This window comes from Octopus bimaculoides, chromosome 2 (assembly GCF_001194135.2).
Source record: "Octopus bimaculoides isolate UCB-OBI-ISO-001 chromosome 2, ASM119413v2, whole genome shotgun sequence".
In the NCBI taxonomy this organism is placed as follows: domain Eukaryota; kingdom Metazoa; phylum Mollusca; class Cephalopoda; order Octopoda; family Octopodidae; genus Octopus; species Octopus bimaculoides.
The window spans coordinates 114801778-114825005 of record NC_068982.1 but is presented as its reverse complement, the minus strand read 5'-3'; the positions used below and the strand labels follow the sequence as shown (position 1 = coordinate 114825005).

Genomic DNA, 23228 nt, shown 5'->3' with positions numbered 1-23228 from the left:
ATTTGGTGAAAAATTTGTGGCGGTGTATTGAACAGATTTTCACCAAATTTGGCAACCCTAACATCCTAAAGCTAAAACCAGTACAAACGCACGAACGATGTCATAAATAACAGTACCGCCGATAGTTATTGTTGACAAACAACGGCACTAATTTTATTCAAGGGAAAAGATCCCATTACATCGTTAGAACGTGTTGTTTACATTCCACAGCAGTAATTGTTTTCACCTCAATAGACGTCAGTGATTGGTTGAAATTACCGAAATACGACAACTTTTAACATGAAATAACTTCGAATATAAATTTTTTTTCTCTGTTCTATAAGACAAAATATACAAGTATACGAAGTTTTAAAGTGTTTCGGTAGAAAACACACTAAATAAATACTAAATAAAAAATGGTGTCCGCCAAATCAGAAAGATCCCTTGTGTGGGTCACCTTTAATAGTCCTGACTACATACATGCAAGCAAAATGTAGGTAATACGACAACTTTAGTAATAACAATATCACAGATTAGATAGAGAGGTATAGCGTGCAGATGTTGATTAAATACATTTACATGTTAATAGAATATAATAAATATGCATTATGATATTTGAATAAGGTATTGTACAAAACCTGAATCTCTTAAACAGCACAAAATCTATCAAATCATTAAACATGGGAACTTCTTAGTTCCAATCATACCATTCCAAGAGAAACACTGGCACAAATGAAATATAAAATACCTAAGAAACGAAAATATATAAGCTTGAACATCGTGATAATTTAAACCATTGATACTATATTAAATATTTAAGCTTTTCATGTGAAAGATAGAATTATCTCCCTTCTAATACGTCGAGTGATAGCAGAGATTATAATGAATCAAATTATTTCAACATCAGAGGAATGAATTGACGTTTGAGCACACGACAATTCAGTGCTGCCTTATGTTGTTGCTTGGAGTCACAGTCTATCTATTGAAGACTACATTTTAAATGCTTAAGTTCATTAACTCACTCAAAAGTAATCATTTATTCTTTTATTCTTATTCTCTTGGTGTGGTATAAATGGTAGAGTACTCAACTAAATTTTTCAGGATAAATTAGTTGTCTTTCTTCTCTATATTCTTTTTTTTTTTAATCCAGAAGTTAAATTTTTTTATCATTCCCAGGTTGATACAATAAGCACTAGTGGTGTATTGAAGTTAATTAAACCAAACATAGCACACTTTTTTACAAACCCCCTAACCCACCCCACCACAGTAAGAAATCATTAAGAATGCAGTAATGACAATAAAAATAATAAAGGGATGGAAGGGGTTCACAAACAAAACTTTTTTGAAAATATTGGGAGAAAGTATAATCAATTAAAGTGACCCTCATACTTGGCAGTTACTTATTTCAAAAGAATAAAAGGCAAAGTTAACAACAGCAGGAGTTATACAGAGGTTAAATTACCACCATTGTTACCAACATCATCGTCATATATCCACAATGAGGACAGCCTATCATGGTCTGTGTCAGCACTAATTCAGAGTTATAACTCTCTAGTACTGTGTGTTTAATCAAAGCACCAGCACTAAAGAGTGTAATTAAATACAACATTTTGTCCAATGTTCTACCTATTCTAACATCTGTCCTCTACATATGAAATATTAAATACAATAAGGACAATCTTGAGCACATATCTCTAGTGATTTTTTAAAGCCATATTCTTATTGCTAACGTTTATTGAACCCTGTCATCATATTTCATGATAACATTGCAACATAGCAAAGACTGTATCACAAAGGCTAGCCTTACTTTCCTGAGCTAGAAAACACTTCATCTCCCAACAACTACTAATCCTTTTCGGAGTTCAGGTGAACATCACAACAGAGTATCGTTTCCACTTCTGTTGAGACAGGGTTACTGCAACACATAGACATAGCTTGTATTGAATGAAACGCCACCTGACTGATTGGTATGAAGTCACAAAAATATTCTTTTCTACTCTAGGCACAATGACCGAAATTTTGGGGGAGGGGGCTAATCGATTAGATCAACCCCGATATGCAACTGGTACTTAATTTATCGACCCCAAAAGGATGAAAGCAAAGTCAACCTTGGCGGAATTTGAACTCAGAACGTAAAAACAGATGAAATACCACTAAGCATTTCACCCAGCATGCTAATATTCCCATCTCTGCCTATTACAGCATCTACTTTCTTCACTTCTTAAGCAATAATAACAAATTCATGCATCTTCAGTTATTTCAGAGTTGCTTTATCACATTGTCACATTCTCACAGATGATTTAGTTTTATTTTTGGGGATGGAGAGAAAGTCCTGTTACCAACATGGATGGCACTTTCCCAAACTTCTTTCAAGTTATCAAATTTTAGCTATCACTTCAAAACTATTTGGAAGGAAGCATTTGAACAGTCCTTAGAACTCACAAAGTTAATAATTTGTTGCTAGCTACTCTAGTACATCTGGTTGTATGGAAAATTCTGGTCCCTGTTTAGTCTGCTAAGAGATCCTGTTGTACTATCTGTATTCACACTTCAGTTTTTTTCTATCCTAGCCACTTTTCTAAATGGTATTGATTCAAGCTGACCCAGTTACTAACTGGTTTTTACATATTTTTAGGTCTCTTAGCTCAAATCCACTCTTCTGAATGCCAAATCTAAGTTGAAATTGAAAGAAGGTGGCCAAGAAACATGACTTATATATTAAATTTGTTATCCATTGTCATCGTCGTTTAACGTCCGCTTTCCATGCTAGCATGGGTTGGACGATTTGACTGAGGACTGGTGAAACCAGATGGCTACATCAGGCTCCAATCTGATTTGGCAGAGTTTCTACAGCTGGATGCCCTTCCTAACGCCAACCACTCAGAGAGTGTAGTGGGTGCTTTTACGTGTCACCCGCACGAAGGCCAGTCAGGCGGTACTGGCAACGGCCACGCTCAAAATGGTGCATTTCATGTGCCACCCGCAACAGAGCCAGTCCAGGGGCACTGGCAACGATCTCGCTCGAAATAAAAAAAAAAAAAAAAGCTTCATACACATCCCTGAATAGTTACTATAAACAATTCATCAGCATTTAGATTTCTCATTGATTATCAGATTACAGAGCATGGAACTGTTAAAAACTTTCTCTGGGTTGACAAATGAAACTTAATAGTGTAGATGAAGAAAGAGATACACACACAAATATAGCATCTATGGTTCACTACTCAGACAGTTATTTGTCCAAACCAACTATGTTCCCCTAACAATTGAAAATTCTAACAAATGCATACAAGTCAATCCATTATTTAATGAATCTTCATCTTTCCCGTTGTTGCTTAACCACATATCAACCATACTGAACAGTATGGTGAAAGGTATTCTAGCGACGACAAGCCATTTATTTAGAAATATCCACAATAATACTGTCTAATGTGCTCTAATCATTTAAGACTCTAAAAAGTAACTATAATATAATTTTGCTGCCTATTCTAGCAAGTCGAGTGACTGCATAAGTGCTCCTTCATTATGTTTTTAATGTCTGCTACCTCATCAATTTCTACTGATAGAATTCAGCAGTCTGATTAGCTAAGTGAACAGCTGCTGTAATAACAATCAGACCTGATACATACAGCATCTCAGAAATTATCTCTCAACATCCAGTATCTTTTGTTTGTACACTTTTAATTGCCCTATAATCTAGTCTTTATATTGTTGCCATTTAGCCCTAGGCTTGTCCAGAATAAGCAGACTCATGATCAGTGAGGTTCCAGTCATGCCCTTCTTCCTGCTTTTACTTTGTATGTCAAAAACTACATTGTTCAATGTATCTATGCCTTTAATTTTCTTAATAAGATAAGGTGTTGTTTCTAGTAGATCAACTTAGCCAGTAGAAGTTTTTGTTGGTTCAATGTATCCTTCTTGAAGATAGTAAGATGTGGTATACAGAATTGGCTGTTACTTCTAGGAGATTGTGTGACCCTAGAAATATACTCTTGTTGACTTGACCTAATCTCTCTACCAATTCCCTCTGATATTCCACTAACAATTTCTACTTCCTAGATAGTTTGCATATTCTAGCAACACTTCCATGTCTATTTCTTACCAGTGTTAATGAAGGCAATCATTTATCTAAATAACACTTTAACTCACAAATAATTTCCCATATCTAGACAAATGTGGATGAATTTGCTCTAAATTTACTATACATCGTTTTAATAAAAGATTTTAAATATAATCAACTATATAAATTTAAAATTTTAGTATTTACAATAAGTATTGACTAATTCTTTGCTCAATTCCTACAATTGACATAACATTACAATGAGGAATTGGTGTTTACACAAAAGTTTTACTGAGAATTTTATTTCTAAGAAAACTGGTTTTTATTTTTTCATATATATTTTATATCGTCATTTGTGAGTATTAGAACTGTTGGTTTAAAAGTTTCTAATGTACCAATTACTGGATTGTTGCATTTCCAGCAGGTAGGGTAACAATGATATATCTCTAATTCACTACTAAGGACCCTCCTTATTCAAAGAACATCAGTTTTCATTGGTGTTTATTACAGCATCTGCTGAAAGATATAAACATACAGAAATAATGGGCTTCTGCACAGTTTCTTTTAACCAAATTTCACACACAAGGTATTGTGGTCAACCTGTGACTATGGTAGAAGACTCTTGCCCATGTGGTATGCTGTGCGATCAAACCCAGAACCACAAAGTTATGGAGCAAATTTCTTAATGGCATAGCCATGTACTTTGATAATATTATTGATTTCATAATCAGCCTAAAGCAAAAAATACTCAATGGTTTTCCTTCTTTACAAACTTAAAAAAACCCAAAAAGCTTACAGAATACTCCAGATATTAGACAAATGAATGTATACAACCTAAAGGAAGCAGTATTATGAAAGTACCTCTTACAGTCTTAGTGACAAATGATAAAATAATAAAAATATATATCCAAAAGTATTTCAAAGTCATTAATTGGCACAGTAAACACCTGAATAATATGAAAAGGAGCTACAATTACAGGAAGTAGATATATTCTTGATATATCAAACAAGAAAACTAGATATAATTGATTTCATCAGTAAGTGAATAAAAAAATTTCAGTAGAATCTATAAAAAGGAATTGTTTTCACTCTTATAAATTCTAAGGAAGGTTCATGGATTATGCTAAAGACACCCATAGGTCAAGTGGTTGATAGAAACCATAGGAAGCCCATAGACATGCATGCATTCATACAAATGAAAACTTTAGCCATCACTCACAAGCGAATATAACCTGTTAGCTTGTATCATGCTTCCACTAATAGTTTTAGATGCCTATGTAGTCACAAGCAGACACAGGCACCCTCTCAGACCTTCATCTATGACCCAGTGTAACATTGAGAATGTGACACTTGCAGGGAGACAGGACTGCACCAGTAGTCAGCTGGTACTCATTTTCAACTGAGTAGAATGAAGCAACACGAAATGAAGTGCCTTGGTCAAGGACACAATGCACTACCTTGTGCAGAAATTGAACCCATGACTATATAACTGTGAGCCAAACACCCTAACTACTAGGCTATGTGTGTGTATACACATACACAAACATGCCAGAACATGTCTATATAGATTTTCAGAAGATTTATGCTTTTGTTGAGCCTCAGATCAACCCTTATCAACTATATCGATGGTCGAAAGTATATGATCACCAAATTATCTTTTTGTCTTTGCACACATAATAGATGTAGGCCTTAACTATCCAATATGTCCTTCCTTTTTATCAATTTTTTTTTCTTAGAGATTTGGATACAATCTAGCAGGTCACAACCATGTAAAGGTTCCTTTGTTGGTTTATTTGTTACATTAGGAAGCATATTTCTAATATTACAGGATAATTGTCAACATTCTTATAAAGCACATTTAACATTTTCATGCTGACAAATGCCAATTAACTAATGTGATGTGTCAAATACAATTCCATATTAAAACTTAAACAGTTTAAGTAATGCATGATGACATTGGTGAAGTATTCTAAAATAACATTCAATCTTCAATGTTACACAAATTAGCTCAGATTAAAACAAATTCAATGTAGAAATAATAGAACTTTCTGTTTACTTTTATTAAATATATCAGGTCTACAATATTTTTGAGGAAAACACTACATAGAATGGCATAATTCCTAACTAGATTGTTTAGTCCTGGCCCAGCAAACCTATTATCAAAAATGTTCCAGTCTTAATCATCTTGTCTTTTTGTGTGTCAGGAACTACACTGTCTAATGTATTCTTCTATAAGATAATGGAGCATAATTTGAAAGAGATTTTGGCTATCATTTCTACATGAATTGACCTTGTAGGATTGATAGCTGTTAACTGTATTTATAGGTGTTTTCATTTATAAAAGAAGTATCTTAGTTCAAATAAGTTTGTATTCTGGTTTAAAAACATTATATCATGTTAGACCTGCACTTAACTTTTATGTTAGTAGGGTTATAAAATAAGTTACTAAAATATCAGATTTTTATCTTAAAAGTCTTATAATCTCCACATTCATAACTTGATTTGTCTAGAAGATTTCACAATCTAACTTCTATAAACTTCACATGAATTGTTAGTTTTTCATTTAAAAATCTAACAAAACAATGAAATAACATCTTAATCATTCCCTTACTTCTTGGTGATCTACCATTTTTATGGGAACTTACTTGCAGCTGTCTTCATACAATTTACTCATATATTCAGCAAATTTTATTCTGTCATTGAGAAATTAATATGACTTGAGGCACAATGTTCATTGAGCTTGTACCAAAAGATTTTCTATTAATGAAATTGTCTAACAAAATCAAACAGCTTTCGTTGACTGCACACTTTACAAATCTAAACATTTAAACCAGTGTTTTTCCACCTTTTTACCCTTGCGTAACCCTTAAATCAAATTACATATCGCAAGGAACTCCTGCACAAAAAAATTATATACCATATCTTTCTCATATTTTTTCATTACAGTTCATGTGGTAAATATCATATATTTGTTATATTTTTTTGATAACTTAAAAGGTTAGATAGGATGATGTCTATATTACAATAACCAATATGTTGTGCATGTATAGTAATATTACGATCATGAAATTATCATTAGCTTACCTCACTTTTTCTCATGGGACCTTTTGCAGAACCACAGGGTTCCAGGGAACCCCAGGTGAGAAACGCTGACTTAAACATTTGAAATGTTGCCACATGATCATTCAACTATTTAATTTATTGAGCAAGAAAAGGAGCTTCTATGTTGGCCTGTTACAAATAACAACCAAATTCCTCAAACACACACTAGTGCAATGGCTTCTTCAAAATAGTAAACCACAAATAAACAGAATCATATTTTTAAAAAATGTGAAAAATACAAACTGAAATTCTAAATAGTTATGCTACATTTATTGAATCAAGAAGTTTGTTTATATTCTGTAGTTTAAACTTTTTACATTTATCAGTTAAAGTTCTTTTTACTCTATGTACAATGCTTAAAATATTTTTGTATGTTGTAAAATATGCAACAATTAAAAAAAAATTGAGTACTATTCCCCTACTGTTTTAAAATGGTCACAGTTAGAAAGCCTTTGAAGCACAAGTCTGCTCAATCAGAGATGATCTACAGATAACAACAACCATTAAATCTCCTTTACAAAAGGTATAGATTGCATTATTTTCAGAAACTAATATTTCTCCACACACCAGAGGGGCAGCAGAGATTACACAAAACTGAAATATGATATCAAAGAAAGATAACTGATACTTAACTACGTAAATAATCTTCTACTACTTCCACTATACTGACACTGAAAACAAGCATAACAAGTTTAAAGACAATGACAATATGCTACCAAGTATCCATGTGCAACCCATGCCAGCATGGCATAGACATTGACGATAATAATTTTATTAGCATAAAGTTTATATTGAGACACATACTTACTACTGCTGACAGATACTGTAACTTAAATAATATTATGAAAGGAGTCTCTACATGGTTGCTCAACTACTTCTTTAATGCTTAGTCAGAAGAGAAAGAGCAATGCCATGACTCTTTTCAGGGTCTCCAACATTGGTTATCCTTAGGCAGGAGATCTGACTAAGGATAACCAATGCTAAAAACACTCAAGAGACACTCTACTGTCTTAAATAAGAAAAGAGCACATTAGACATTATAGTCCTATATACCCCTAAGACGAAGATGGTTATGGTTAAAATATTTTAAATCTGTTAGATCAAGGCTGACCTGAGGTTACATGATGTTTGGCCCATGATCTAAACAATACTTACATTGAGATATATGTAATTTACACCAGCCAGTTTCAGAAACAACTTGATTGATTTAAGTCAGTGTCTAAACAACTTTCACAGGTAATTGATATTAACTTAAGCAGTATCCATAATCAATTCATGCCACTGTTATTAGAACTATCTCAGAAGTAGTCATAATAATTGATGTTTGAGTTGCAGAAGCCAACTGCAGATCAATGTAATCACAATGTCATACCTTATAATACTACTATTATTATTATTATGATTATTATCATTAATTAAGGTGGTGAGCTGGTATAATCATTACCATACTGGACCAAATCCATAGCAGCATTTCATCTCTTTGTGATCAGAGTTCAAATTCTGCCATGGTCAACTTTACCTTTCATCCTTATGGGGCCAATGAAATGAGTACTAGTTGGGCACTGGAGTTGATGAACCTAACTAGCTCCCTCCTTTAAAAAATTTCAGGCCTTGTGCCTATGGTAAAAAGAATGATAATGATAATTATTATTATTATTACTATTAGGAAGAGGCATGGCTATGTGGCAAATTTGCTTCCCAACACACGGGATCTAGGTGCAGACCCACTGTGTGGTACCTTGGGCAAGTATCTTCTACTATAGTCCCAGGCTGACTAAAGCCATGTGAGTGTATTGGTAGACAGAAACTGCATCACTATCATGCAAGCAGTGTCCTTTCTTTTAAATCGTCTGAGAAAACCCGTCTGGTCATAGGGAAATATTACTTTACTTAAGGAAATGCTTGGTGATTATTGGTTGAATCGTTAGAGCGTCGAGAAAAAATACCTTGTGGTATTTGTTCTGGCTCTTTACGTTCTGAGTTCAAGTTTACCTTCATCATTTCGAGGTCGATAAAATAAAGTATCGGTCGATAGTATTGACTAAATACCACCCCGCCCTTCCCTTCGAAATTCAAGCCTTGTGTTTTCATCCTTAAAGAAATTTCAAAAATGAAATAGCATTTCAAATTTTTCAGGAAGTAAAACATCTACCGCTTCTACATGTAAACAAGATATATTTATACATTTCAAATACAAACGGTGGGTGTGTGGGTGTTGAAGGCGCGTCGCTTAGTGGCTACAGTGTTGCAGTCATGAGCGCGAAGATCGTGGATTCGATTCCTAGACCGAGTGACGCATTGTGTTCTTGAGGAAAACACTGCAGTTCACGTTCCTCAGCGATCATTTAGACACCTGACATTCGGAACACTTGTGCACCTGTACAGGCAACGCCGATTTGTTGGGTGGGAAGTGATAGCACATACATTTGATTACTATAAACAAATCGTTTGTGCAGGTCGTTCACCAAAAACGGAACACTCAAGTCGTTTCGACAGGAGATTCCATTATATATATATATATATATATATATAGCGGCAGCTGCAAATCTCCTAAATCATTATCAGCTTGATAAAATGAAGAATATAAAAGTTAAAAGATGGGATTGTTAAAAATCCGGCTTCAAAAAATTTAAATGCTGATGATTATAGTTTAATTACTGTTTTGTTTGAAATCTAGGATCTCAGATTAAACATTCCTTGGGATACTTCGGGACTGGTTGAGCTATGATCAACGGCTTTCTCGTCTAAACCGAACCATCTTTTTTAATGGGCTGCGGTAATTTTATGTTCTGACATTAAAGATTCAGAATCTACAAAAATATTTTTTAACTTACGAAATAAAAATTTTAAAAAAAGTAACTCTTTTAAAACCAGAAACTGATTAAGGTTAGAGAATTACGAACTTTTTTTTTTTTTTAATATAAAATATATTCCGTTTGCATTTGAAGTGTATAAACACATTTATATTGGAGTAAATTATAACGAGTCGCTTCCTTTCCCAAGATGAGAAGAGACTGGTCTGCTGTTTCTAGCAAAGTCAAGTGATCATGTAGAGGCCATCATGTAACTATTTTGAGGATATTAAATGAGCGGATTGCCAGTAAACATTCTATTCCGCTTTAGGTTGGCCCGAGCTAATCAAAAAAACGTATTTAGGTCATGGCTTAGCAGTTAATCTAACATCACGCTGTAGCTAGCTATATGTACATATTAATGAACAGTTTGTTTTCGCCTTTTCATAATAGTCTTATTAAGACATTAAAAAATCAGCTGAAAAACAACGATAGTATATAAATTAATCAAATCAAATATCAATAAACTAACTATAAGATCGAATACTGGGTGATTCCAAACAATGTCTCATTACCTCCCCTGAACCTAAAATCAATTTATAAAATGGAATATCACAAACATTAAAAACTAAATATCAAAATTCTTACATAAAATTGTAATGTAACGTTTCCGTTTAATTTTGAATTTTCTAATCTGACGTGACAGAGAAGTAGCGTGGTGCGTGTAATACGCTTGATTTTTAGATATGGATAAGTGAAGGAGACCGAGCTCGATACTCGAGAACAAGACCATATAATATATATATATATATATATACATATATACACGCACACACACACAGATCGGCCGAAAGATGTTTATTCAAATGGATCACTAATTCACACCATTCAATCATACTAATTTTTAAAATTCATTCAATTTATAGATACTTAAAAATATTAAATGAAGAAAAATCTAAAAGACGAACTCATTAGTAACGCCTATAGTGATCGCTCAACGTGCTAGAAATTGCAACCAAAATTTTCTTCAAAACACACGTATGGTATACAAATAGACGAGATAGGCACGCCTAGACCGCTTTTATCATAGATGCGCCCGATCGTGGATAAACAAATACAAAATTCATGTTTGGATAATATACATCCTTAATATATTGGTTTTTGTCACTTGCGAAAATAAAATAAATTCGTCACTGCCTCCCTTAGAATGATAAACATTCTTAGATTGAAATTAAAACTGGCTTTAATTGTTTAGGGAATCTAACGAATTTTGAATAGCTTTTATTATATTAGTATATGCAATGCCAAATTGAATTCAACTGAAATGGCATGAAACTCAAAAAGGATACATTTTAAAAGCAACTGAATTATAAAAGTAAATTAATTTTAAATATTATTCATAATATATCTAATGACACACACCAAGACCACAACTCTTTAAGACTACTTTTCAAATCATAAGCACACAAAAAAAAACTTAAGGATTCTGCCTGTCCCACAATTGTTAATAAACATAAAAGATACGCAAATCCTCATAAAATTCACTTTTCTTACAATGAATTAAGGATAAAAAGTTATGAAAAATAAAACAAAATTATACAAAAGAATAATAAAGATCAAAGCCGGAAGCAGGATAGCAGAAAACCCGCCAACTTTCCCTGACTGTTAAACGGATAAAACATATTGAGACTGGTCGATAAATATATAAACGTTTTATCTAAGTTTATTAAATTAACGATGATTGATAATAATATATATAAGCGAAATAAAGTAAAAAAGCAAATCAACTAAAAAAAAAAAATCTGCAAGGCAAACAGAACGTGTTTGTATTCATCGGGGGTATAACGGTTTTTCAACAGAAAACAACTCGGCCTAACAACTTTCACGACATTAAATCATACATTTCATTAGAAGCTAGTTTATTGCAATACACCTTTTGATCATTACTTACATTTAATGCCCATAATATACATACATACACTATATATATATATATGTTTGTGTGTTTGTATATATATACATATATAATATATATAAACACACATATGCATACATACGAATAGTTGAGATTTTGATTTTTTTTTTTTTGTTTTCAGTTGCTAAAGTATATAATGTCATCAATATTTCGTAATGTGGGTGATAAAATTACTCACCACTTCAAAATTTTTAATACATAATTGCAGACATTTAAATCTGGCAGCTGGTTAGCTACCTTTAAAGACCCTGTCCTATGTTCGTAATGAGAGTGATCGCCACGCAAAGAGCCACGACGAAACAGTAGTTGTCTACGTGAGTGAGTGCAATACTTGCTTGTGTGTGTGTGTGTTAGCGAGGAGAAGGGGAAAAAAGACAGAATCAAACACTCATTGCGCATTGCATCATGGGTAGAGTCAATTTCAACGTATTGTATAATTACGTTATAAAGAGTCGGCTCAGCAAGCATAGATAGTTTGGAGCCAACCAAGGTGGAATTATGCAATGCAGCTATTGAATTTGTAAACAATAATAATGACATATATGAGAAAGAAGAGGATGGCAAAAAAATATATTTTTAACGCATAAACGCAAAGCATTGTGGGACAGGTGCGCTGGGCAGGTAGGAGTAGTAGAACTTGGACGGATCGACGACAAATTTTTACGAACATCATACGAAATTTAGACATTTTTATCAAAAATAGCAGCAACAAAACTGAAAAGGGGGTGCTTAAAAATCAAATTAAAAATATGTGAAGTCAAAGAAATACCTTGGATCGCCACAATTGGTGATTCTTTATACGGGCGTAAACAGCCGTACGTTCACAGGTTATGGCTCCTTGCACCAAAATGTCGCTTGAGGACAGGCAGGAGTTACCTACTCTTGAGTACAAGTGCTGCTGCCACAGATTGACTTCGTCAAAGATTTACTGTAAAGCTCTACTCTTACAGGGACATAACACTGTCAGCTTAATTTTCTACATGCATAATGATATAATATATTAAATGGAGAGTTGATGTTCTCGAAATTTAAAAACATAAAAACAAAGAAGAAAAAAAGCTGAAGAATTAAGATACTTGAAGAGTATGGCAAAGAACGAACTGAATAAAAAATAAATTTCTTTTATTTGAGAAAAATATTTTTTTTTACAAAATGACATAAAAATATATTACATCAGTAATATATTAGCTACAGCTTAAGTTAATATGTCTTTGGTTTTTATTGGAAAATATAATAGATTCATTTCATTGAAAATAAGCATAAATAAAGAGTAAAATAATTAAGTGGATGAGGAAATATTTTCTTGAACATTGATAAATTTTCAAACTTACATGTATTCATAATTTATACATGCTTGTGTGTGTGTATGTATATATATACATATATATATATAATCATTGTCGTTTTTTAAATTCCCTTTTCCACTTTGGTGTGAATCTTGATGAATTATTTTACAGCCAGATGCCCTTTCTGTCACCAACCCTTATTCCAACTAAGGCAATTATGCTCATGATAGGCTGTGCAACACACATACAAACATTTAGTTGTCATCTTATATTTCTTTTATTCTTTTCACCTTTCCCAAGCTTGATTTATATAAATCCCCACTTTTTTTCTCTACTTAGATGCATGTGGGTGTATATATATCTACTGTACATATACCTATTATATGTATAAGTGCATATGTGTGTGTGTGTGTGTGTACCTAATGGTGTGTGTACACCTTAAGCAGACATATACGTTTCTGTATGTTTTCACATGTGAATGGGTGTTTACATATTGTGTCCATTCACACAAATGACATGTGTGAACATGCATTTGCATGGGTGTGTGGATGTGTGCATACATTGTGATGTAAGTGGACATGCTGGTTGTACTGGCACCTTGTATTTCTTTAGAGTGAAAACCACCCCTTTACCCTTACTAATTTGGATAATAAGATTCTAGTAGTCAGCAATTTTTGTTGTTACCTCTTAGATAAAAGTTTATGACCACAAATTTTCCCCTTAATGATAGCAATTATTTCCTCTTCTTCGTTTTCTTCCTTTCTTTTTCCATTTCTTGCTACCCCTCAACTGTAAACCACTCCCACTCTTGTATAATTTGATTTCATCCTTTCCCTTCTTAACCGTTTTGTTTTTATTAATTTTTTTGTATTTCTGGCCTCTCCATTCAGTTCAATGCACCACTGTGGTAGAACTGACTTGGAAATTTGGAGCGACAACATAACCTTCATATCATTAAGGTAATCTCAGCCTGACGATTAGCTACATTGAGCATTGCTCATTATATAACTATTATTTATATATATATATAAAGATATTATTATTAATGAATAATAATAATAATAATAATAATATAAGTGGCTAGCAACCATAAAATCCAAAATGATAAATTTATAAATTTATAATCAAGGGTACAAGATAGTACCAGCGTTGCTAGATATAGAGTTGAAAACTACTCAAATAAGTCACAATATCACTGAAAATTTAACAAGCTGACAAAATCAAGGAGCAAGTAAAAAGCCAACCTACCATTGTGGGGGAAATATGCAAATGAATTTTCAGATATACCCATATCACATGATTTTGAACCCTGAGATATTACTCTTAATTCTCTTTTTGTGGGTCTCACTGTCTGAGGTTAAATTAGCACCAACTTCGTCGTGCTTGTTAAAATCGTTGAAAGACTAGCACCAAATTCAAATGATAGGAGTGTATAATTATACAAATAATAATAGTATAAGTGGCTAGCAAGCATAAAAACCAAAAAGGTAAAATTTATAAATATATAATCAAGGGTACAAGATAGTACAAGGGTTTTTTTCATTCACATGATGAAACAAGTATTAGTTTAACCCCAGGTAGCGAGACCCACTGACGTGAACTAAGAGTAATATCTCAGAGTTCAAAATCACGTGATATGAGTATATCTGCAAATTCATTTGCATATTTTCCCCACAATTGAAGGTTGGCTTTTTACTCGCTCCTTGATTTTGTCAGCTTGTTAACTTTTCAGTGATACTGTGGCTTATTTGAGAATGTTTCAACTCTTATTTCTAGCAACACTGGTACTCTCTTGTATCTTTGATTATAAATTTATACATATATATATATATATATATGTGTGTGTGTGTGTGTGTGTGTGTATGTATGTATGTATACATATCATCATCATTTTAACATCTGGAGAGATGGCAAATGGGACAGTTGGCAAGCAGGAGAGTTTGCAAGTGGGAGAGATGCATTAGGTTCCAGTCTGATTTGGTTTGGCTCCTACAGCTGGATGCCCTTCCTAACGCCAACCACTTTACAGTGTGTGCTGCATCCTTTTAACATAGCACCAGCACAAGTACTCTTACATGGCACTGACACAAGTGTTTTTCATGTGGCACTGGCACAGGACTCTTGCAAGCCAATCCTCTTCACCAGGGGATGTGGTCATAACACTTCTACTGTTGAGGATGGGTTTTGTAAATGTACCACTTGTAGCTGAACGAAATCTGTATGTTTGACATTTAAAACCAAGCAAAGCTCATCCCTCTCCAGGATTGTCCATACTTTATTTCTTTCAGTGAGAAGGAGAAAGGAGAGAGAATCAGCTCCAGTAATGGAATGGTACTTTATTTACTAACTCAAAGGGATGAAGAGAAAGTTGACCTCACTGGGGCTTCAATCCAGAGTGCAAAGAACCAGAAAACAGCAACTCAATCTAGCACTTAAGCAACTCAGCCCATTCAGCACTTACATATGAACATGTGTGTGTGTGTGTGTGCGCGTGTGTGTAATTTAACATCCATTTTCCATGCTGGCATGGGTTGTACACTTTGACAAGAGCTGACAAGCCAGAGTACTGTGACAAACCTTGCTGTCTGCTTTTAAATAGTTTCTATGGCTAGATGCCCTTCCTAATGTGTATGAAGGAAGTGTTAGGAAGATGAATTATGGAGGAGAGATTTGAAGTTTCTACAGCTAGATGCTCTTCCTAATGTGTATGAACGAGGTGTTAGGAAGATGAGTTATGGAGGAGAGATTTGTCAGTGATAGATTGTGTACAGGAGCAGTGGTTAACCAACACCCATTTAGGGCATCAATTTTTACTTAGATGGATGGGTCTTCTCAAGAACAGTAAATCGCAAGTCATCTCAGTCCTTTGTCATCTCCTTTGTGAAGTTTAACATTTAGAAGTCATTTTTCACCATTTCATCACATGTTCTCCTGGGGTTTCCTCTTCCACAGATTTCATCCATATTTAGCAATCAACATTCATCGTTTAACGTCTGCCTTCCATGCTAGCATGGGTTGGATGATTTGACTGAGGACTGGCGAACCAGATGGCTACACCAGGCTCCAATCTGATTTGGCAGAGTTTCTAACACCAACCACTTCGAGAGTGTAGTGGGTACTTTTACATGCCACTGGTATGAAGGCCAGTCAGGCGGTACTGGCAACGGCCACGCTCAAAATGGTGTATTTTATGTGCCACCCGCACAGGAGCCAGTCCAGCGGCACTAGCAATGACAATTTATCCATATACACCACACAACCATATCAGTGCAGTCTTCTCCTTGCACACTATATCTGATGCCTCTTATACACATTTTTTCTCTCATCATATTTACACTTTGTTGTACTTTCACACTGACATTGCACATTCAGGAAAGCATGTTGGCTTCATTTCTTCCAAACTTTTGCAAGTCCCCTGCAGTGACTGCCCATGTTTCATTGCAATGTAACATAGCTGTTCCACAAATATCATGCAGTCTGCCTTTCATGTATAGAGAGAAACCTTTTGTTGCCTACAAAGGTAATAGCTCTAAGAACTTTTTTCATCCAGTTCTTATTCTAGTAGTTATGTTTTCAGAGCATTCTCTTCCTCCTCAACTAATTAAGTCGTCTAAGTAACAGAAACTATCTACTAGCTCTAAAGATATATGTATGTATATATATATATTTTTGTGTGCATGTGTGTGTATTTATAAGTAGTAGAGTGACCAATGGTTACACATCTACAGAGGGCTTAACCCCATGAATGTCTTCTCAGACTCTAAAGCCGAAGACAAATGTAACTCTTCACCTCTGGGAGGCAGGAATCCATTATGGTGATTTGGTCAGTAACTCACTAAAGAATAAATAGTAAGTGTTTGCACATTAATGCCATTGACTCTGTCAGATTGAATAGCATAGCCTAGGTGTTGAAACCATGATGATATCTGTTAGGTAACTGATGATGTATATATACAGTTGATGTGCTTCCTGACAGTGAACCTTTTGTCTCTTGTATTGTTGTGGTGGGGGCTTTTTACATGCCACTGTCATGGGAGCCAGTTACAAAACACTAGCAACAGCCACAACTATGATCTCACTTGGCTTGACAGGTCTTCTCAAGCACAGTATGTCACCAATGGTGTTAATTACTTGTCACTGCCTCCATGAAGCCCAACATTTGAACAGTGCTTTATATATATGTGTATATACACTTTCATACTTCAGTACAAAGCCATTCATCCTCTTCAATTGGTTAAGTACACTAGGAAACAAAAAATGTACATCCTTCATACAATTTAATATCAACAGTTTTTTGCTTGGATATCACATATTCTTCCTAAATAGTATATATTTGCATAGATAGATTAATAGAGGAAATTAATATTACAATTTCAGTGAGAAAAGGTTTAATCAATTTAAACAGAGACATACAAGCCTGCGACACTAAGGATGATTTGGTATTTTGATGGGCTCTTCTGACACTGCACAGGTTATTGATCTGGATCTGGTCACACTCCTTTTATTGAATAAGAGGAGATCCTATTTCTCAGAACTCAGCAAATTTTTAAACTGAGTTGACACACTATTAATAGTTAAAAATATTAACTGTTGCAGCATAGACTATAATCTGTCGATCTGGTTCAGCTCAGACTACAAAAAGGTAAATTTTCAGACTTTAATTTGTACAGTGGCTTATACTTTCCATTCCACAAACCCAGCAAAAATCTTAACTACATAAACAAAAATTCTAATTATCCCAAATCAATATATAATATTACAAAGAACATTTTCCTTAGAACATCTAAACTTTCTTCTAACATAGAAGTATATAGGAATATTATAAAGGTGCTCTATTGAAAGTTAGCTTTATGGGTAAGACTTAATTTATCTCTTCCTGTAATACAAACAACTCTAATTTTAAGCCATAAAATCCTTTTACTAAAATGTCTAAACATAGTAAATAAGTGTAATAGCTAATGGTAATTTAATCATAGATAAAACTAACAACCATAGTAACAATATAAAAAGTGGTGGCTCTGAGAATAAAAATAATAAAATGAGTGATATGCTTAGAGACAAAACTGATAAATCTATGAATATTCTGAATAATTTAACTAAACTAATAAAAACGAAAATGGCCAATCTATAAATCTTGAGTGTGAGTACCTAGCCAAACACAGAGGAAAAACTATAATAAAAGCAAACATATAGTCAAATCTAGAAATAAAGATGAAATGAGCTGCTGCACACCTAATACAAATTTTAAATATAACCTACAAGGTAAGATATGAATTAACAAACCATTCTAATATTTTTAAAACTAAATTCTCCAGCTTTGCATCTTCAGGAAAAGCCAATATGGGTAGTGTTGAGGTACTTCACCGAAAGACTGTAACTACTCATGAAAAAATTAAAAATATTAAAACAAGAAAAACTCATGTAAAGTGGTGTAACATGCCTTACACAAATAATGTTAAAACAAAATAGCCAAAATTTTTTTATTATATTAAATAGAAACTTCCCCCAAATCACAAATATCACTGCATTTTAAATAAATATACTGTGAAACTCTCTTACTCTACAACACCTAATCTAATAGATATTATAGAATTCTCTAATACCCATAAGACAAATAAGTATAATAAGGATATCTTACATACAATAATAACATAAATTCTCTGTTTTACTGTACAAATCTATATTACCATAATACAATTGTGATTCAAAGTGGAGAAATGTTTAGAATGGTGTTTCATATCACTACATGTATAACTGTTTAATCTATCTTGACAATAAACATTATAAAATATTTATGGCTTAACTTGTTATATATAAAATCAATTATTAGATTACCTTTATAAGTCTGAGGTTTGGAATCAAAGGGCCTGAGAGTTAATGTAACAAAGACTAAAGTCCTAGTATGTAGGAAAACAGACAAATCACTAATCCCTTCAGGGAGATGACCCTGCAGAGAGAGAAGATAAATAAAAACTTAGTAATAATTCTTAGCAACTCTAAACAAAGAAAGGGAGATAATTTCAGAACATTGGTTTAAAATTTTGGCACAAGGCCAGCAATTTCGGGGGAGGGAGTATGTTGATTACATCGACCCAGCGCTCAACTGGTACCCATTTTATTGAATCTGAAAGGATGAATGGCAAAGTCGACCATGGCAGTATTTGATCTCAGAACGTAAATATGAACAAAATGCCATTAAGCATTTTTCCCAGTGCTGACTAACTGCACTTAAAATTTCAGAACATTAAGAATAATTTTATGGTTGAATTAACCCTTTTGATACCAACATGCCCGAGGCATAGTTCTATGATACAAACTTCATGTTTTAATGTAATCTATATTTGTACTTTCCACAATAATTTCATGTTATGTCCCAAATATCAGTTTAATAATAACAAAGTTATTTTTATTAATTTCTTATTAATTTTAAAATTTAATTTAAATAATGACAGTGTATTTCAAGAGAAATATGATACCAAAAGGTTTAACATGCTTAGGAGAAACAAAACAAAAATTGTTTTTTTGTTTCAAAGGCAAAAGAGGGAAAACTTGTTTTTTTCTCCATGAGCATATCAATTCAACTGTGAAATTATTTTTAATTTTTTGAAATTATCTCCCTTCCTCATTTAGTGTTCCTAACAATCATTGCTAAAGTTTAATTTTTCCTTTTATATCTGAGTGAAATTATAATAAGTTAAAAGATTTATCGTGAATGGCATTCAATACATCCAACTTTCCTGCTTTGGCAGATTTTGTAATCCAAATCCACGCTACTGGCCCCTTTAAATATTTTGTCTCAACTCCTTTTGTTTCTATGATGAACCTTATGCAGTAGATTAGAAGAATCATTAGCATACTAAACAAAATTCCCTGAGGTATTTCTTCTGGCTCTTTATGTTCAGTGTTCAAATGTAACTGAGGTCAAATTTGCCTTTCATCTGCTGGGAGTCAATACTATAAAATACCAGGTAGATACTCAGGTTAATTTAATCAACTAATCCCTCCCAACTAAATTTCAGGCTTTGTATCATCATCATCATTGTTTAACATCCACCTTATAAGAATGTAACTTATTATAATGCCCCTTATTATAATGGATCTTATAATATTGTGACACTCAAATCACAAAACCACATGAATTCAATTTTACTATCTATGTACCTTATAAGAATGTATGCTGTTATAATATGACTATCTCCTCCTCTCATCATCTATATTCTGTTTACTCCCTCTCTCCAGAGTGGACACTAAGCCTACTCCTTTCACCCCTAAAAGTTGGTCCTCTAAAATGACTTCACTGTACATTTCTTGCAACTGTTCAAGAGAAAATTCAACCATGCTGGTCTCATTTAGGGTCTACAAAAGCTCTAGGTATAGTCTCTTCCACAAGACCAGTAAAAAAAAAGTGTTCCATAAAATTTGCAAAATAGAATAAGTTTATGTGTTGCATGAAGTGCTGAATTCTGTGTTTGGTAGAGTCTTTTCTCTTTGATGTGGGCTCCAGCCTAACACATTAGAATTCCCCTCTTATCTTGGTATTGCAGTGGCGCGTGTTCATCCAATTCTTATAGTATATTATTCCAGTTTGAGAAGCTTATGCGTGAATTTGTGCCAATTCTGACAATCACTAGTATCCTTAAACTTTAGGGTGTTTTTCTATTTTATTGGAGGTGGTGGGGGGTGTCCTGAACATTAGCCACTTTAAAAAGAGAGATATCTTTCTAAAACAGAAATACTTTCACACATTTGTAACTTTTTAACACTTCATATGATAAACTTATAGTCAAGAAATTCTTGATGTGCTGATGCTTTTAACTAGAAAATTTTCCTAAGTTTTCAATATTTCAAATAAATACTCTTTTAGTTGGAAGAGTATTGACTGATTTCACTTTATTAGAAAAAGAAAATTCAATGTAATTTGTCATTATATACAATGAGCGAAAATTTGATTGCTTTTGTAACAGAAAGATGGGTGGCAACGATAATAAATAGATAGGAAATAATTACAGTTATAAAGTAATCATATTAACTAATATGAAAGTATTATTGAAACATTCACACACACACAATATGTGTGCATGTATGTATGTACGTACGGAGACAAAACCGGGTGTATTTATGCGCACACACATCATTATATTCATCATCGAAGCGGTTTATATTGAAAGTTATAAGTAACTACCATGGAAGAAAAATCTAATCTTGAATTACGCCGTATTTTCTTGATTGCACCTGTAACATCTCGCAAACTGCAGTAAAATGAATATTTGGTGTACTGGCAAGTGATTATAATCATTACGTGCACTTTTCGTAACCGATTTGATCGATCTCTTCCCGACCAGTTATAGTCTTGGTGGTTCCCTTTACCCGCTACATATCTTTCTAGTTACTTCTAAATATTATACTAATTAGTTAGAATATGAAAGAACGTTCATATGTAGTAAAGTAAAAAAATTATGAAGATGTTTATAAAAAATAAATTCCGACGGAAAGTAAATATGTATTTATAGATATAATTAAAAGGTTAGCAACTAGCAGCTTTTTTTTTTTCCTATATTTGTTGCTATGTTTCTAATATTTCGATTGTATATACGATCGGCTCAGGAAAAATTATTTCTGGATCGAACCCAGTCAACAACATAGGATGGGACACGTAAAATTAATATGATATCAACAGAGTTACTACCCTTGAATATTAAAGTCGCACTCTTATTTACAATTAATAACTGCCGTCAACAAGCTACCATTTCCTCTTCCTTACTACAATTTTTTAGCTGTAAATAAATTTGACAAATTAATTAATTAATTACGCTATTTGTTTAGAATATCAAGGCTTGCTACTCTACTGAAACAGCAGATACGGCCATTTATTAATCATTGAAACCTTTTGTGTGATATATTTTCCCTCAGTTTTAAATCACCCATGTTAATTGTTAAGCAGTTTTTTTAAAAGTACTAAACGCTGTTTCGTTTAGACTGTAAACCAGTGTTTGACACCCATCATTTACCTATGACCCCTTTGATTCATATTTGACACGGATGAACCCTCCTAGCAATTCGATGTTTAAAAATAAATCTTATATTTTCATAATTAAATATTATTAGCAATTGAATAAAATAATTTTAAAAATATTTTGTGCATTGTAGAAGTATAACCAATATATTGCAGATAAATTTTAACAACAAAATCTTATATGGACCCCGGTTGAGAACCATTGCTCTAAACAGTTGAAATCTACTGGCTAAATTGTCCCTTTAGCAAAACTAGTGTCACACACACACAAACGCACAGATATATACACACACAAAGTATGGGGATTTAGTTCACAGGTGATCTAAACGATTAGGTACGCTAGGCAAGTGCTGTAACGGATTACTAGGGCTCCAAGGTTATAGCCGAGACAGTAGTCATAGAGCCATTGCAGATTTCCGATGTAGCGGATATATAATTGTTAAAGAGGACAACAAACGTTAAGGCAAGGTAAACATCTCAAGTCATGTACATTATTATTATTGGAAAAAAATTCAAAGTCTTACAGTTGTTTCTGGGATATCCCAGAGTATGGAATGTTCTGTCATCAGGGAAAGATAGGGAAAATGAGAATGGTATATATTAATGAAAAAATGACCAAGAGGAATGGAGTAAAGGAAGAAGAAGAAGAAGTATAAAAGTTCATAGTCCGATGTTGTGAAATCAAGTGTATAAGTCCTTAGGTGTAATCCTGCATAGATCCATGTAGGTTAAAATCCTCCAATAATAATAATGTATATGACTTGAAATGCTTGCCTTGCCTTAATGTCCGTTGTCCTCTTTAACAATTATATATATATAATAGTGGAGTAGGCCGATTTATGGGCTTACCTTGGGTTTCTCGCTCATAAGGGGTTTAGCCAGGGTAACCGCATAAAACCGGCCTGCCCCACTATAATATTAAGTGCTCTACATCTTAGAGTGTGCTTCTCCTCCAGATTTACATATTTCTACAAATGATCTTTTGTATATATATATATATATATATATATATATATATATA

The 23228-nt window shown here is 33.4% G+C and overlaps 1 protein-coding gene across 4 annotated transcripts in view; it reads right to left on the bottom strand.

Annotated features, from left to right (window-relative positions):
• LOC106875071 (uncharacterized) overlaps positions 1 to 12821 on the bottom strand; it is a 33560-nt gene extending 20739 nt beyond the window's left edge. For 2 of the 4 annotated variants that reach the window (XM_052978626.1, XM_052978627.1), the window contains exon 1: positions 12087 to 12382. The gene's annotated coding sequence lies outside the window, so the exon portion shown is untranslated. Of the gene's footprint in view, positions 1 to 12086; positions 12383 to 12677 lie in introns of those variants that run through there. The other 2 variants (XM_014923036.2, XM_014923035.2) reach the window with 2 other exon arrangements.
• Between the last annotated feature and the right edge of the window lie 10407 nt (positions 12822 to 23228).